Below are 17,182 nucleotides of genomic sequence, written 5' to 3'. Positions count from 1 at the left end.
TTGAAGCAAGAAGAAATTCTTTAAAGGCTGAAAAATCATCAGCATAGGAAATCATGGCAGTGGGCAACATTGCTGACTTGCAATGCTGGGTTCCTAGGTTCGATTCTAGCCAGGACATTTTCTGCAAAGAAATTGTCTATACTCCCAGTGCTTAAATGGGTTTCCTACTGGTACTCTGCTTTCCGGCCACATCCCAGAAATATATATGCAGGTTAATTGATTATAGTGTATTGGTGAATGATAAGGAGCTTAGATTGTAAGCTCCACTGGGGTACAGGCTGATGTAAATGTTATATGGATCATGGAGAGCATTGCAGACTATGATCTCATAGATGATGAGCAATTTTTTTCACCATGCATAGATTTGCGGCGAAATTCTGCATTTCGCCATCAGCGGATTTTTCTTGCGAAACAAAAATTTGCAGAGAAAAAAAAATTGGAGATAAAAAAACACCCATTCACTTCAATGCATTTGGAGTGAGAAAACACCCATTGATAATGCTTTTGGAGTGAGAAATTACGTGGAAAAAAAAATTCCCATTGACATTAATGCAATTGGGGTGAGGAAAAACGTCGCCCATAGACTCCAATATATTTTGCTACAAAAGGTTGCTGTGTCAGCCCATAGACTTTAATGTGTTTTGTGAATATTTTGCCATTTTGCTTATTTTTTAATAATTTTGCGTAGGGTTGGACTGGGTCGACGGGACACCGGGATAATACCTGGAGAGCCCCAGCCATCATGCACCCCACTGGCCCAAGCATGGACTTCAGGCACGCTCCTCATCCGGAGCCCAGGACCCCAAGCGCTCTCCCCCGCCCATTCACTTCAATACATTTGGAGTAAGAAAAATGCCTATTGACGTTAATGCAATTGGGGTGAGAAGTCGCCCATAGACTCAAATATGTTTTGCTATGAATAAAAGTCACCCATTGACTCAAATATATTTTTCTACAAAAAAGTTGCCACGGCAAAAAAGTCACCTATAAACTTCAGTGTGTTTTGTGAATTTATTGCAGTTTTGCAAATTTTTTTGTAGTTTTGTGCAGGCTTGAACAGGGCCGGCAGGAAAAAAAACCTGGTGGGCCCTGGCCGTCATGGACCTTCTCCCCTGATTGGCTCCCCCTAAAGAAAACATCTTGTCCCCGGTGTGTCAGGTTTAGTGTATGTGTGTGGTGCAATGGTGTTTGCACATGCGTGTGGCGGGAGTTTAGGATTCGGGGAGGGGTCCACCGGTGACTGCCCGGAGGGCCTGTCATGTCGTAGCCCCATTGGGTCTTTAATATTCCAGTCCGACCCTTGTTTTTAGTGGATTTTTCGGCGAAGTGAAAAAGGGCAAATTCGCTCATCACTAGTATAACAGTAAACAAGCTGCTGTGTAGCCATGGGGGCAGCCATTCAAGCACAGGATACACAGTAGATAACAGATAAGTACTACTATAGTTTATATAAACAAGCTGCTGTGTAGCCATAGGGGCAGCCATTCAAGCACAGGATACACAGTAGATAACAGGTAAGAACTACTATAGTTTATATAAACAAGCTGCTGTGTAGCCATGAAGGAAGCCATTCAAGCACAGGATACACAGTAGATAACAGATACGTACTACTATAGTTTATAAAAACAAGCTGCTGTGTTTATATAAACAAGCTGCTGTGTAGCCATGGGGGCAGCCATTCAAGCACAGGATACACAGTAGATAACAGGTAAGAACTACTATAGTTTATATAAACAAGCTGCTGTGTAGCCATGAAGGAAGCCATTCAAGCACAGGATACACAGTAGATAACAGATACGTACTACTATAGTTTATAAAAACAAGCTGCTGTGTAGCCATGGAGGAAGCCATTCAAGCACAGGATACACAGTAGATAACAGGTAAGTACTACTATAGTTTATATAAACAAGCTGCTGTGTAGCCATGGGGGCAGCCATTCAAGCACAGGATACACAGTAGATAACAGGTAAGAACTACTATAGTTTATATAAACAAGCTGCTGTGTAGCCATGAAGGAAGCCATTCAAGCACAGGATACACAGTAGATAACAGATACGTACTACTATAGTTTATAAAAACAAGCTGCTGTGTAGCCATGGAGGAAGCCATTCAAGCACAGGATACACAGTAGATAACAGGTAAGTACTACTATAGTTTATATAAACAAGCTGCTGTGTAGCCATGGGGGCAGCCATTCAAAGGAGAAAAGGCACAGGACGCACAGTAGATAACATAAGTTCTGAAGAATCCCATTGTATACTACAACCCTTATCTGATATCTGCTGTGTATCCTGTGCCTTTTCTTCTTTGAATAGCTGCTCCCATGGTTACGCAGCAGCTTGTTTATATAAATAGTAATAACAGAAACAGTGCACTTGGTCCCCACAGGATATGGATGAGTTTACTCTTATACTGGATAAATTCCATAACATTTATTCTTTGCGATCAACCATTTTGGCGATGCCTCCGAATCTTCTGAAACAAAATATTAGGGATTTATGAAAGGCCCCGTGAATAATTTCTGCATCGTTGGGAAGGTGTCAGACGACTTTCTAAATAAGATGTTAACCGAAACGACTCGGGCAACCCACTAAGTAAACACTTTTATTTCTATTTTACTGCGCCAATTATGTCACCGTAATTTACAAGCTCATTCACCAGCAGGATGACATTGTTACTTGTCCTTTGCTTTCTGTGGCCAATCGAAATGTTAATGATTTTAATTGTAGTCATTAGAATTGCAAATCGGAATCTTTTCCTTCACGAGCCGGATGAAGTTATGTATGGAAGGGCTCGAAAACAGCTGGAACGGAGGAGTTGAATAAAAAAATCAAACCAACGTCAATATGTTCACTCGATGCAAGATTTAGCTCCGACCATCCTTGATAAGATACAGCAACAATGTTTTATACGGAGATTTATCATTGTATTGCCTGGCCTAGAAGCTAAATCTAGGTGCTCTGCCTCTGTCAGTGGATCTCAGACTGGAGCCCTTGGATTGTTTTACCTTGTCAGATCTTTGTTAACCTGAATAAGTCACTTAATCTCCTTGAGTCCTATCACACATTGTATAGCCGGTGCTGAGTCCCAGTGGAGAAACGGATATATATATATATATATATATATATATATACAGTATATATATAACACATTATGTTTAAGGCAGAAATGTCAAAATTAAGGCCTTCCACCTTTTGAAAATCAGAGAAAACTTCTTGAGGGGTTCAGGCAGGCCTGATCATTATTTGTTACCTGGATTTCTTCAACTTTATGGCAATTTTTAGCAATGATTGGCCCTACCAGTGTATCAGCAGTGGACAGTAGGGATGGGAAGAATGGGAAAGCATATAGAATATATAAATGATATAAGAATAGCAAGTGGAACAGGTGACATTATGAGGACGCTATATGGAAAATGAAGAGGACAGAAGAGAAAATACAAAAGCTTTGTTACTGGTATAACCACAAGAAACTTACTAAGTATTACAAGAATTATAGGATCCTTTAAGAGTGTAGATGCAGTTTGTAAAGTGCAATTCTGGATTTTACCCAGAATGTAGCATTTGTCCCCCACTATTCCAACATAATTGTGGCCGTCAGAAGGATTTGGTCTTGTATTAGAGAAGGTACAGAGAAGGGCAACTAAGCTGGTAAAAGGTATTGAAAATCTTAGCTATGAGGAAAGACTGGCCAAATTGGGGTTGTTCACACTGGAGAAGAGGTGCTTAAGGGGTGATATGATAACTATGTATAAATATATAAGGGATCATATAATAATCTCTCTAATGCTTTATTTACCAGTAGGTCGTTCCAGCTGACACAAGGTCACCCATTCCAATTAGAAGAAAAGAGGTTCCGCCTAAATATTGGGAAGGGGTTTGTTACAGTGAGAGCTGTGAAGATGTGGAATTGTCTCCCTGAATCAGTGGTACAGGCTGATACATTAGATAGGTATAAGAAGGGGTTGGATGGTGTTTAGCAAGTGAGGGAATACAGGGTTATGGGAAATAGCTCATAGTACAAGTTGATCCAGGGACTGGTCCGATTGCCATTTTGGAGTCAGGAAGGAATTTTTTCCCCTCTAAGGCAAATTGGAGAGGCTTCAGATGGGTTTTTTTTGCCTTCCTCTGGATCAACTGGCAGATAGGTAGTTAATAACAAAAAAAAAAGGTTGAACTCGATGGACATGTGTCTTTTTTCAACCTTACTTACTATGTTACTATGTTACTATGTATGTCTGTATGCAATTGCCCTCAAAATTATGCAATGCTGTGTATCTGGTGCTGAGTTTCAAACTGTTATCTGTTGCTTCTATTTATACAATCTCCACAACCAAGAAAGGACGGCACTCTGGAAAAAAAAGCAGGTTTATTGCAGGGTCCTGCGGATAGCCATGTTCTTTCTGTATATAACAAACATGCACCTCTAATTTTGTAATCCTATGATTAAGGGATTCATTCCCGAACCGCAGAAGGTGGTCGTTATCCGCAGGACCCTGCAATAAACCTGCTTTTTTCCCAGAGTGCCGTCCTTTCTTGGTTGTGGAGATTGTGTGGATAGTGGGGACGCTGTGGACAGAGCACCCAGACTTTTATGGTGAGCAGCCACGGGAACGTGAGTTTTTTTTTTGAGCAGTGCCATTTGGTTTTCTTGCTTCTATTGATACAGCCTCAAGGCAGATCTCTGTAATGACTGCCACCTTGAAGGTGGCAGTTATTCTAGGTTCCCCTGCATCAATAGGTGCACTTGTGCTTGATTCAGAACAGGTGGTGGGACACATTCTATAAAGTGGTATGAGTTTCCTCAGAGGCAATCCATCTTTAACCAATGTTGTGCATTGACTGCATCAGGGTCAGACTGGGGGTCCATGGCCCACTGAGGCTGCCATCTAGGGGGCCCCCACATCCCCTTAGCAGCCTCCCAGGCAGTAACCGATGCCCCAATCCCTCTGTGAACACTTTTAACTTTGTAGGAGATCAGGAGGAGCCCAGCAAGCACACACTTTCTTCAGTGGGGTGCGAGTTTGGTTTGGCAGGGCCCACAGGGTTTTTTCCCGGTCCCCTGCCGGCCCAGTCTGACCCAGAACTACTTAATTTTTGGGTTTTTGAGTTGACAGATTAGCATGGAAAGCAATTTAGGGAAAAACTATAGAATGTTTTTTAATTTTGCCTAGCATTAGAGTCTACACTTACTGCTTCATTTGTAGGTCCACTCTGTTAACTACAGGGATGCAGTTCATTCTCACCTTACCTTATATATAAAAGCATGGCCGTAGACTTGGTATTTGCTCCAGAAAACTTCTCCCACTATGTTCCCAGTACTGCTCTAGTAGGGGCACCCAATGCTGTAGCATCCTGGCATTCTTGGGTAAACATGACTCCCTGCACCATGATAATATATTGAATTGTCTGTGCTTTTCTCATAAATGAGGGAAATAGAGAAATGTTAGAAGACGCTCTTCAATGAATGGGCAATGGGTGGCTTTTCATTTTAACCTGTTATTATGTTTCCAATTTTGCAGAGCATTTGAACACCAAACAGTACAGTGTTTTTAGTGCCTTTGTTCCGTTTCTGATGACTTGTATTGCCGGTAATGGAATAGCGTTGGCTGCAGATTCTATTTCTCAGAAGCCTAAAGTGTGCTGGAGTGGAGTGATCCGATGGCAGGATTTCACAATAGTCCTATTTTTTTTACCCTCTGAGAGCAGAATGGATTGTGCTATACCCAGAAGTGAAGGTGTAAGTGAAGTGAAATCCCTTCTCTGGGAAATGTTAGATAAACAAAATACAAAAGGAATAAAGAGGTTTCTCTTTCGAGCTGTGAAATCGCTTTTTTTTTTCCCATGAATGACTGTTCTGTGTCGGGGGATACTTTAACATACAAAAGAAATAGTACAACATTAACTCAACGACCTTTCTGTTAAATTGTCATAAAGCACTCCGTTTGGAGGTTATCAGCTGGTCAAGCAATTCAAGAGCTTTCTAGTGACAGTGAAGAAGTGCTGGGGACATGGCCACCACCACAACTGTATGGAAAGCAGCTCCATGGGTGACTAGGGATATTTAAGAAGTTGAAACTGATGTAAACATTTCAGATGTCACTATGGTTACTAGAATGATGGAAAACTTCACTGAACTGCAATTGAGCGGTTCAAAGAGCACAGAGCTGCCATCATGCGATACATATAAATGTATATCAGGCGTCACTCGCAGCCTCAGTAGCTCCAACACTCATAAGGAAAGCATGTTCTTTTAGATACATTGGGTTTATTTTCTGCTTATTTTTCATTTGAAAATTCTGTGCCTTATAACCTTTGTAGTTTGCCTTAGAAGAAGACAATATTTACATTCAGCAGTATCTCTTCATGACCACCAGGAGGGCGCTGTTGTCAATTTACAGGAAGAATATAATTCTCCAACAGGTATGAAACAACTAAGGGTCAGATGGAGAACGCAAACTTCAGGCTCTGCTGCAAAAATGTTTATTCGATCATCACATGTTTCGGATCACACGGTTCCTTTTTCACTTGATAAAGTATCTATGTGAATAAATGAATGAATAAAGTTTTTTTGCAACAGAGCCTGAAGTTTGTGTGCTCCATCTGATTCTTTTTTGTTTCATACATTGATAATGGTCTGCTGGTGGGACCTAAATGAAATGAATAACACATTAACAGGGGAAAGGCGCTGAACAACATTGGCTTTGTTTATTCCAGGTGTACTGGTTGCAATTAAATCCTATCCATAGTTTAATAGGATTCATAATTAGAACAAATGTTTACGGTGCACATATTGGAAATCCATCAATAGGTACAGAGCATGGTGATAGTGGGCATCAAATAGACCTGTCCTTACCACCTGCCATAGGGCTCCATTTTGGCCTGCACTGGCCATCCCAAACTTGTGCAACCGGATTCAGCTCCGACCATCCTTGAGAAGATAGAGCAATAAGGTTTTACATATAGATTGGTTAACATGTGCATCTAAATGACATCCAAGTTACGGGAAGGTAGGGATGATGCCTACTTGACCTTCCACCCCCCCCCCCACGAATAGCACAAAACCAGCTTGTTCCGGTCTCGGCTCACTCTTCCACCTTCAGAAACCACCTTTGGCTTCGGGTTCTGCCAGGTCTTAACGTGAGAGAGCCAGGGAGAAAGCTCTAGACAGGCAATGGAACCGAATGTGTTGCTGGAGTGGAGAACTAGCCCAAACCAGCCCAAAGCTTTACAGAGGAGTATTAGTAGGACTAGGTTCCTGGGTGCCCTGCTGCCCAGAAGTAGGGAACAGTGTACAGACTCAAGGGGGCAAATTCACTAAGATGCGAAGTTGCGCCAGGCGCAACTTCGCCGCGCTTCGCCGCACTTCGCCAGGCGTAGTTTCGCCAGCGCTCCGCAAATTCACTAAAATCCAAAGTTGCGCTCAGGGGTAGCGTAAGGTTGCGAAGTTGCGCTAGCGTTGATTCGCTATGTAAAGCGAAGTTACGCTAGCGAAGGCTAATTTGCATACGGCGCCAAATTCAAATTTCAATGGAGGAACACGTATCAGCACTATAAATGCCTAGAAAACCTTCAAATCAGCAAATAAAAATTTTATTTTGCCCTACACATGTGCCCACTGTCTAGGTAAGTTGCCATGAGTCAGGAAATGTAGGGGGGAAGGAGGGGAGCCCCAAAAAATTTTTCGATCTTTTTCAGCCTATCACCCATAATGTAGAAAACACGCCAGCGTTTTTTGGGACTTAGAAAAAAATTTGACTTTTTTTGAAACAATCCCTATCTACTCTATTGCGCTTCGCCAGGTCTGAGGTGGCGAAGGAAGTCTAGCGTAAAAGGTAGCGTTCAGTACACTGCGCGCGTTAGTGAATTTGCGTAGTTACGTCGCTAGCGAAAATTCGCCAGGCGTAAGGGTGCGAAGTAACACTAGCGAAACTACGCCAGCGTTCGTTAGTGAATTTGCGCAGTAACGAAAATGCCAAACGCTAGCGAATTAACGCTAGCGTTCGGGGCTTCGGCGCTTAGTGAATTTGCCCCAAGGACTTGAAAGGTACCTCTGGGTTTTATTAAGAATAAGGCCTCTTTATATGCTGCTCTGTTCTCATATGCCGACCAATGTTGGTGCTGTGAGTATAAGCCTAATTACTCCTTTGTGGATCTTGTTTAATAAACCTGTCATTGGTTAAGCCAAGAACCACTGGCACCCATTTACTTTGTACCCCAAATCTTTATCCAAGTATCTGTGTTCTTTCAACAGAGTGAGCTGTCACTGGTTCATGATTCCAGTTGATAATCTGAAATACCTGAGGGGTACTCCTGAGCTTTTTATTAGTGGGCACTGGGCGCTGGAAGAAAAATTGGGCACTGGGTGCAAAGAGCAGGACAACGTTGGACAGGGAAGGGAAACCCTCGCTAGGAAAATCCTTGATTTCTGATTATTTTTTACGTGATTTATGTTTTATTTTATCTGTGCAGACAAATGTGCATCCGTGTTCCTGACAAATCAAAATTGAAAATAACCAGATAACAAAGATTTATATCAAAACCATCCACCGTTTTCTTTCCTTACCAGGTCACCTTAGCAGGTGAATATCGCCATTGCCTCGCAGGCTTACTGAATTCCCAGTTATCCGCCAGCACATTTGTATTCATGGGATTTACTAGGTATATTTAATGATTACTGGATTTTGTTATGCTTATCAGTTCTGAATTATGTTTTCTGCCCTCACAATAACAACGGAATGACATTTTATGATAGAAAGGAAATAAGTCAGAATATTATGTAAATGCATTATTTTACTTGGCTCCCAGACCAAAAAAAGATGCATTTCTTATGCTGAATAAGTGAGAGAAAAAAAATATTCAAAACATTCTTATGAATACAGATCCATTCCAATAAAAAAAATAATAATTTGTTTCTTCCAAAAGAATGATGAGGCTTAAAATTAAAATGAAATATACATTTCTATGGATTTTTGGGCAGTGGAGGGACGAGACTCCCTTTTCTGTGACAAACCCAAGTAAAAAATATCTGCTATTTAATTCACATCAAACCACATTTTTTGTGGGAAGTCCATTGATCAACAGGTTCATTTTAGTGGTTTCAGAGGTTTTTGAAACCCGACTAAACTTATTTTCTCTAAAACCACGAATGCCATTTAATTTACTAAAAGATCAGATTATAAAAAGTAAAAATGAAAAAAAAAAACATCAGAATAGAAAAATGAAAAACCTCTAAAACCTTTAAAAATGTGATGTTTTTGAAAATTACTAGTGAAAAAAAAACTTATTTAGGGCTATTTATAAAAGGTCAGATTTTAGTGGTTTTAGAGGTTTTTGAAACTATGAATAAACTCACAAACTCTGAAACTACAAATGTCATGACGTATTAAAAGATTCAAATAAAAAAGGCAACCAATCAAATTGCTGCATTCATTGTTCTACGTGCAGCTGGCCTCTAAAAGCTAATCACTGATTGGTTGCTATAGGTAACTGCCCATGGGCAAATTTGCCCAGTGTTGATAAATGAGCCCTATTGACTTCTATAGGACCTCAAAATTTTGTATTTTGGTTTTCGTGGTTCTTACATTTACACTTTGGGCCTTATTTATCGAATTTTTTGGATTATTTTAATGAATAAAGTTAGACCAAACTAGAATCCACGTTTGAACCTTAATTATTATTATATATATTAACATGAAAACAATTGAGCGAAAATCCAAATCATATGAGTTTTTTCCCGAATCGCTAAATTTTTTGGGGCTTTTTTCCAAAATGCACAGATTTTTTAATTTTTGCCCAAAAAGTCAGAAATAGTCCAATTTTCATGCTAATTCCAGTGCAGACCACAGAAAATTCCAAATAGGATAGGGACCTCTCCCACTGATTTATATACAACCTTGATAGGTAGATTTTTGTATTCAGAATTTTTCCATCTTCGGGGGAATAATAGAGCTTGAAAAATTAAAGTTTTTTTTTCCACTAAAAGTTTGGATTTTATAGTAAAAAAAAATAAAGTTTTTTGGCATTCGGACTTTAATAAATAACACCCTAAATCTTGAATTTTTAGAGCTTTTAAAAAAATAGGAAAACCACAAATATTTAGAGATTTGTTAAATAAATCGAAATTCGATTGTTAGGCGATGGGCCTTGATCCTATTGGACCATTTTAAATCAATTCAGATTTTTAGAGCTTTTCTGATTTTTTTCCCGCCAGGAATTGCCCAAAAAACTTGAATTTTTAGAGGTTTTAGAGGTATATGTATGGGATCTGTAATCCGGAAACCTGTTATCCAGGGACCTGCAAATTACAGGAAGGCTGCCTCCCATAGATTCCATTATAATCAATTAATTCAGATTTTTAAAAAATGATTTCCTTTTTCTCTGTAATAATAAAACAGTAGCTTGTACTTGATCCCAACTAAGATATAATTAATCCTTATTGGAAACAAAACCAGCCTATTGGGTTTATTTAATGTTTACATGATTTTCTATCAGATTTAAGGTATGGAGATCCAAATTACAGAAAGATTCATTATCAGGAAACCCCTGGATCCCGAGCATTCTGAATAACAGGCCCCATACCTGTATTTGGGTTTTTTTTTTGCACATTGTTGTGTGTGTACAATCGTACTTTTTAAATTAGATTCTTTTAATCAATTTCAGGACATTTGTGGTTTCAGAGAAAGTGATTTTAGTCGTGGTTTCAAAAACTGGCTAAAATGAGGCTGATAAATACTGTAGGTCTCCACCTGTTTAGTAAAACAGGTTGGCATAGGTTATATTGCACAAAGAACATAGGGGCAAATTCCCTAACCAGCGAAAATTTGGCAGTGACGGCTTCGCAGCCATCGCAACACTTTTTTCTAAAATGCGAAGTTGCGTCCAGGGCGCCGAATGCTGGCGAATTTTCGCTAGTGTTACTTCGGCTATCAAAGCGAAGATGCGCTAGCGTTGCCTAATTTGCATATGGCGAGAAATGATACAGTTGAATGGACGTATATGTTGCAGCAAATACATTACATTACACAAGTCCAGGGAACCTCAATAAAGACAATAGAGTTGTTATATTGCCCTACACATGAGCCCACTGTATAGTAAGGGGCCGATTCATCAAGAGTCGAATATCGAGGGTTAATTAACCCTCGATATTCGACTAGGAACTAAAATCGTTCGACTTCGAATATCGAAGTCGAACGATTTAGCGCAAATCCTACGATCGTACGATCGAAGGATTATTCGTTCGATCGAACGATTAAATCCTTCGAATCGAACGATTCGAAGGATTTTAATCCAACGATCGAAGGAATATCCTTCGATCAAAAAAACTCAGGCAAGCCTATGGGGACCTTCCCCATAGGCTAACATTGACTTCGGTAGCTTTTAGCTGCCGAAGTAGGGGGTCGAAGTTTTTCTTAAAGAGACAGTACTTCGATTATCGAATGGTCGAATAGTCGAACGATTTTTAGTTCGAATCGTTCGATTCGTAGTCGTAGTCGAAGGTCGAAGTAGCCCATTCGATGGTCGAAGTAGCCCAAAAAACACTTTGAAATTCAAAGTTTTTTTAATTCGAATCCTTCACTCGAGCTTTGTAAATGTGCCCCCAAATGTTCTATATATTAGGAAATGGAAGGGGGGGAACCCGGATACCCAAAATAATTTTTTATGGACCTTTGCAGGCTATCACTCAGAAAAAAGGAAAAGACAACGGCGTTTTTTGGGACTTAGAAAAAAATTGCACTATAAATTGAGGAAGTCCTATGCACTCCATTGCACTTCACCTGGTCTGAGCTGGTGAAGGCAAATCTGGCGAATGAGGTAACGTTCAGTAAAATCCGCATCTTTGTGAATTTGCAGAGTTACGTCCGTTCGCCAGAGCGAAAATTTGTCTGGCGTTAGAGTTTGAAGCAACGCTAGCGTCTATCTCCTTCACTAGCGAAGTGACACCTGCGCCTGTTAGGAAATCAGCGAAGTTCCGAAATGACGTCACGCTGGCGAATTTTTGCTAGCGTTAGTCACTTCTCCCTCTATCGAATCTGCCCCACAGGTTTCAATGCAATTTCATATATCATGCCACTAATGTTTTTTTTAGGGGGGGAATCTGTGATAAAGAACAATTTACAATGATAAATAATAGCTTAATAGTTTAAATCCTTATCTATAATTTGATCAGCCTTTACATCTGCAGGATTCTCTACCCCTCTAGTCTCATTAGAGCACCTTTAATGATATGTTTTTGGAGTCTTCCCCTATCATACACTGATCCCTACACTGAGCATGCATTATTAAACAATCATATTTGTGATATTGTAAATAAAATAAATGCCCTGTGACTAAGCTCCAGCATCTAATGGACTGGAACCACCAGCTTGTGGAGTTGCTGAAATAGAGAGAGAGAAGTCTGGGATTCTAAGCGATACACGTTGTGTCCAAGTGACTGCTACGCAATAACCATCTGTTTCCCTGTGTTGGGAAGGGTTTACGTGAGCATAATAATATAATATTCGTAACAAACTTCTGGGCACTTCAGCCTCATCTTCTTTATGTAAAATATCCACAGATCATTGACTCACATTGCAGGCGAGCAGTTTGCTTGTAAAAAAGTGTTTCAAGTCCTCCATGAAACGGCCAACTGTTTGAGTCCATTCCAGTTTAAAGTTTATTTATTGTGGTAAATACATTTTTTGGAAATCTGGGATATATCACATTACAAGTGATCATCAGGGTCGAACTGGCCTACCAGGAAACCTGGAAAAATCCTGATGGGACCTCTGGGACCTCATTGCCACCCACCCATTACCTCTCACAAATCCCATGATTCAGTTGGAGAAGAAGGACTTGGCTGAATTGTGCACTGGCAGGAGGTGACAGCTCCAAGTGGCAGTTGGGGTGTAGGGGCAGACAGTGTGGGGGTATCTGTGATGGTCTACAGGTCCCCTAGAGCAAATGATTCTCCATGGGCCCAAATTACTTCCATCCAAACCGGTGGTCATACAGTTAGGTGGACACATAAAGGGTAAATTATATTCCAATTATACAATACTATATATAGTTGACATCTGCTCCTCAACAAATGACCACTTGCAATCCACAATTTCACATATTCTCCCAAAAATAAATAAAAAAAACAATATAGGGGGACTGTGGACCCTATTAAAAACAAATGAAGATAACATATATGTAAAATTCTCCAATTTCCCAAATGTTTCCTTTATAATCCATTTCATCTTCCAGTTGGAACATTTTTCTGGTTTCTTTCATTATTAAAGATCCCCGACATGCCTTTTATTGACAATCTGATATCAGTTTAATCTTCCTTGTGCTCACCTCAGACCTAATAAAAAAATCTTTATATGTTAGGAGAGACTAAAGGGTCCATTTTCTAACAAAGAAATTGCGATTTTTTTCCATGAGTCTATAAAAATTTATGGTTTTCCTATTTTTTAAAAAAAGTTCTAAAAATTCAAGATTTATTAAGGGGCAGATTTATCAAGGGTTTTGTAAAAACTCCCCTAAACTCCCATGAACGCGAAATTCGAGAAAAAAAAACGACCAATCTATTTTTTCAAATTCGGATTAATGGGATTGACCTGCAAACTCTAATTGAATTCAAATGAAATTAAATTTAATTTGAAACTAATTTGAATCGAATTCGAAACAAATTTGATTTGAATTTTTTGACCAAAAAACTCGATTTTCAGGATGTCTTCAAACAACTCCAAAGTTATTACAGGATGTCCCTCATAGGCTAAAACAGCAATTTGGCAGGTTTAAGGTTCTGAATAGTCTAATTCTAATTCTGAAAGGGCCAGTACATGATAAATTTCAAGATTCAAATTTTTTTAAAAGTTTGAAGAGAATTTTAACTATTCCCTAGTTTAATTTGATTTTTCAAATTCGGGTGATTGGGAATGACCTGCAAACTAGATTTGATTTCAAAACAATGTGAAACTAATTAGAAACAAATTCGATTCAAGTTCATTCACCAAAAAAAAAACTCCAAAGTGACTCCAGGATGTCCCCCATTGGCTAAAAAAACAATTTGGCAGGTTTAAGGTTCTGAATAGTCTAATTTGAATTCTGAAAGTGTCAGTACATGATAAATTTTGAAATTCAAATTTGAATTTTTTTCAAAAACTCGAATCGAATTTTAACTATTCCCTAGTTGAATTTCAATTATGAAAACTCGACAATTCAAATTCAAAATTCGAAAATTCTTGATAAATCTTCCCCTGTACAAAACTTTACCAAATAAAAGTTGTCGTGGTCCTGTGAAAGTCAGGGGGAGCTGCGCAGATCATATTAGACTGTTTAAAACCAATTAGAATTTTTAGAGGTTTTATGATTTTTTTTTTCACTAGGAATTGTCCAAAAAAAATCAAATTTTTGTAGATTTCCTAGATATTTTTTCTGGATCGTTCAGCGTTATTTTAGTACTTTTTTTATTTGGATCTTTTAATAAATGTCATGACATTCGTGGTTTTAGAGAAAGTGAGTTTCGTTGTGGTTTCCAAAACCTCTAAAATTAAAACTCAGCCTTTAATAAATCGGCCTCCCCAGATTCTCTTGCAAATGTCACTGAGATAATGGAATTTCTGCGATGTTTATTGTGTTGATTGGGTTTCTATTTTGAAGTAGACATCTATTTGCAGATAATTGAAACTTCCAGGAAAACTGAGCGTTATGGTTAGAAATGTTCTTACGTCAACTATTTATAAATTAGACCCTCAATGCATTATTGCTGTTAAATTGCATCTCTTATTTCCCAATCATAGCCAGTTCTGGGGCATAATGAGGTGAAAAGTGACACTGTTTAAAGCCCACAATAACACTAATGAGCAGCAAAGGAACAGCTTTACTTAGCGACTCAAGAAAATGACAAAAGGCTTAACCAATTTATTTCTATATCCCTTGAAACAAAGACTCCATAGGCAGAGACTATCTAGGCCATCAGTACATGACACATACAGAAGATAATATTATTACTCTTTAATGAAGTATTCAAAATCTATGAGTCCTTTTATATTTCAGGTGAGTCCATTATACAAAATGTTTAGGATCGGGGGTAATAGGGCTCCTTGACTTAGGGCAGGGATTTCCGCATAATGCATATCTGTAATTCAGATCTCAATACCTTAAAGGGATACTGTCATGGGAAAAAAATTTTTTTCAAAATGAATCAGTTAATAGAATTCTGCACTGAAATCCTTTTCTCAAAAGAGCAAACAGATTTTTTTATATTCAATTTTGAAATCTGACATGGGGCTAGACATTTTGTCAATTTCCCAGCTGCCCCTGGTCATGTGACTTGTGCCTGCACTTTAGGAGAGAAATGCTTTCTGGCAGGCTGCTGTTTTTCCTTCTCAATGTAGCTGAATGTGTCTCAGTGGGACATGGGTTTTTACTATTGAGTGTTGTTCTTAGATCTACCAGGCAGCTGTTATCTTGTGTTAGGGAGCTGTTATCTGGTTACCTTCCCATTGTTCTTTTGTTTGGCTGCTGGGGGGGAAAAGGGAGGGGGTGATATCACTCCAACTTGCAGTACAGCAGTAAAGAGTGATTGAAGTTTATCAGAGCACAAGTCACATGACTTGGGGCAGCTGGGAAATCGACAATATGTCTAGCCCCATGTCAGATTTCAAAAATGAATCTGTTTGCTCTTTTGAGAAATGGATTTTTTCCCATGACAGTATCCCTTTAAGCTCAGAAACAGACAAGAAGATTCAGGTAGATTAGTTGCCCAGGGACAAATCGCCTCTTCTTTGGGCAACTTATCTCCCTGAACTGCCTCCCCACCGGCTAGAATCAAAATCGCCAGCAGGATGGCACTCGGAGCTCTTCGTTTTCCAAAGTCGCCTAAAGTTTCCTTGTGAATTGCAACTGAAATTGCACGTTGCCCACTGCACTGTGTTTATAAACAATGCTTTATTGCCTCATAAGGTCCAGACACATAGGGGCATATTTATCAAGGGTCGAATTTGAATTGAAAAAACTTTGAAATTCAAATTCAAAAAGACCAACGAAAATTAAGTCAAATTTTTTTTCCGATCGAATAGGTATTCGAATCGTACAAATCGAAGGAATATTGCATACGATCGGCTAGAGACAGGACATGATAAATTTCGATATTCAATTCAAAACTATTCCCTAGTTGAAGTACACAAAAAATAGCTCGAAATTAAAAAAAATTTAATTCGATAATTTACCTTGACCTTTGATAAATCTGCCCCGTAGTATGCTGTAGAGAGTGATATTCGGAGACAATTTGCAAATGGTTTTAGTTTTTTATTATTCGTGGTTTTTTTTAGTTATTCAGCTCTCCAGTTTGGAATTTCATCAATCTGGTTGATAGGGTCCAAATTACCCTAGCAACCAAGCATTGATTCAATGTATAAAAGTAAACTTATAAAAAGTTGTATGACTTCAGAAGCTTACAGGTCTGGAGGAAAAAAAGAAATATGTATAAAAGTAAACATTTTTCATCATATTTTTCCCTCGAGCTTTGAATTAGCGGTGACACAAAATCTTGGATTAATGCATTGATTCAAACAAGAGACTAGAATATGAATAGGAGAGGACCTGCATAGAAAGATGAGCAAAATATAATGTATGACATTTCTAGCCTAATTCTGTAGTTAGGCTTTAGTTCTCCAAGGAACATCCAAATTATGGAAAGATCCGTTATTCAGAAAATCCCAGGTCTCGAGCATTCTGGATATAAGGTCCCATACTTGCCAGTTCTAACGTTTCAGAGTTTTCTTTGATCTCATGTACCCTGAAAAACCCGGAAAACATTCAAGCCTGGTCTCCTTTGGCTGACCCAACCTGTTTGACCTATGCCATGCTGTGTGTTACTGGCCTCTTGTGGCAAGTAAAGAAAATATGTACAAAAAGGGTTAAAGTCTATGGGGCAAATTCACTAAGCGCCGAAGCAACGAATGCTAGCGTTAATTCCCTAGCGTTTGGCATTTTCGTTACTGTGCAAATTCACTAACGAACGCTGGCGTAGTTTCGCTAGTGTTACTTCGCACCCTTACGAATTTTTGCTAGCGACGTAAATACTCAAATTCACTAACTTGCGCAGTGTACTGAATGCTACCTTTTACGCTAGACTTCCTTCGCCACCTCAGACCTGGCGAAGCGCAATAGAGTAGATAGGGATTGTTTCAAAAAAAGTCAAATTTTTT

The sequence above is a fragment of the Xenopus laevis genome, chromosome 6L (genome assembly GCF_017654675.1).
Source record: "Xenopus laevis strain J_2021 chromosome 6L, Xenopus_laevis_v10.1, whole genome shotgun sequence".
In the NCBI taxonomy this organism is placed as follows: domain Eukaryota; kingdom Metazoa; phylum Chordata; class Amphibia; order Anura; family Pipidae; genus Xenopus; species Xenopus laevis.
The sequence above is the reverse complement of the archived record's forward strand: the minus strand, read 5'-3'. Positions refer to the sequence as shown.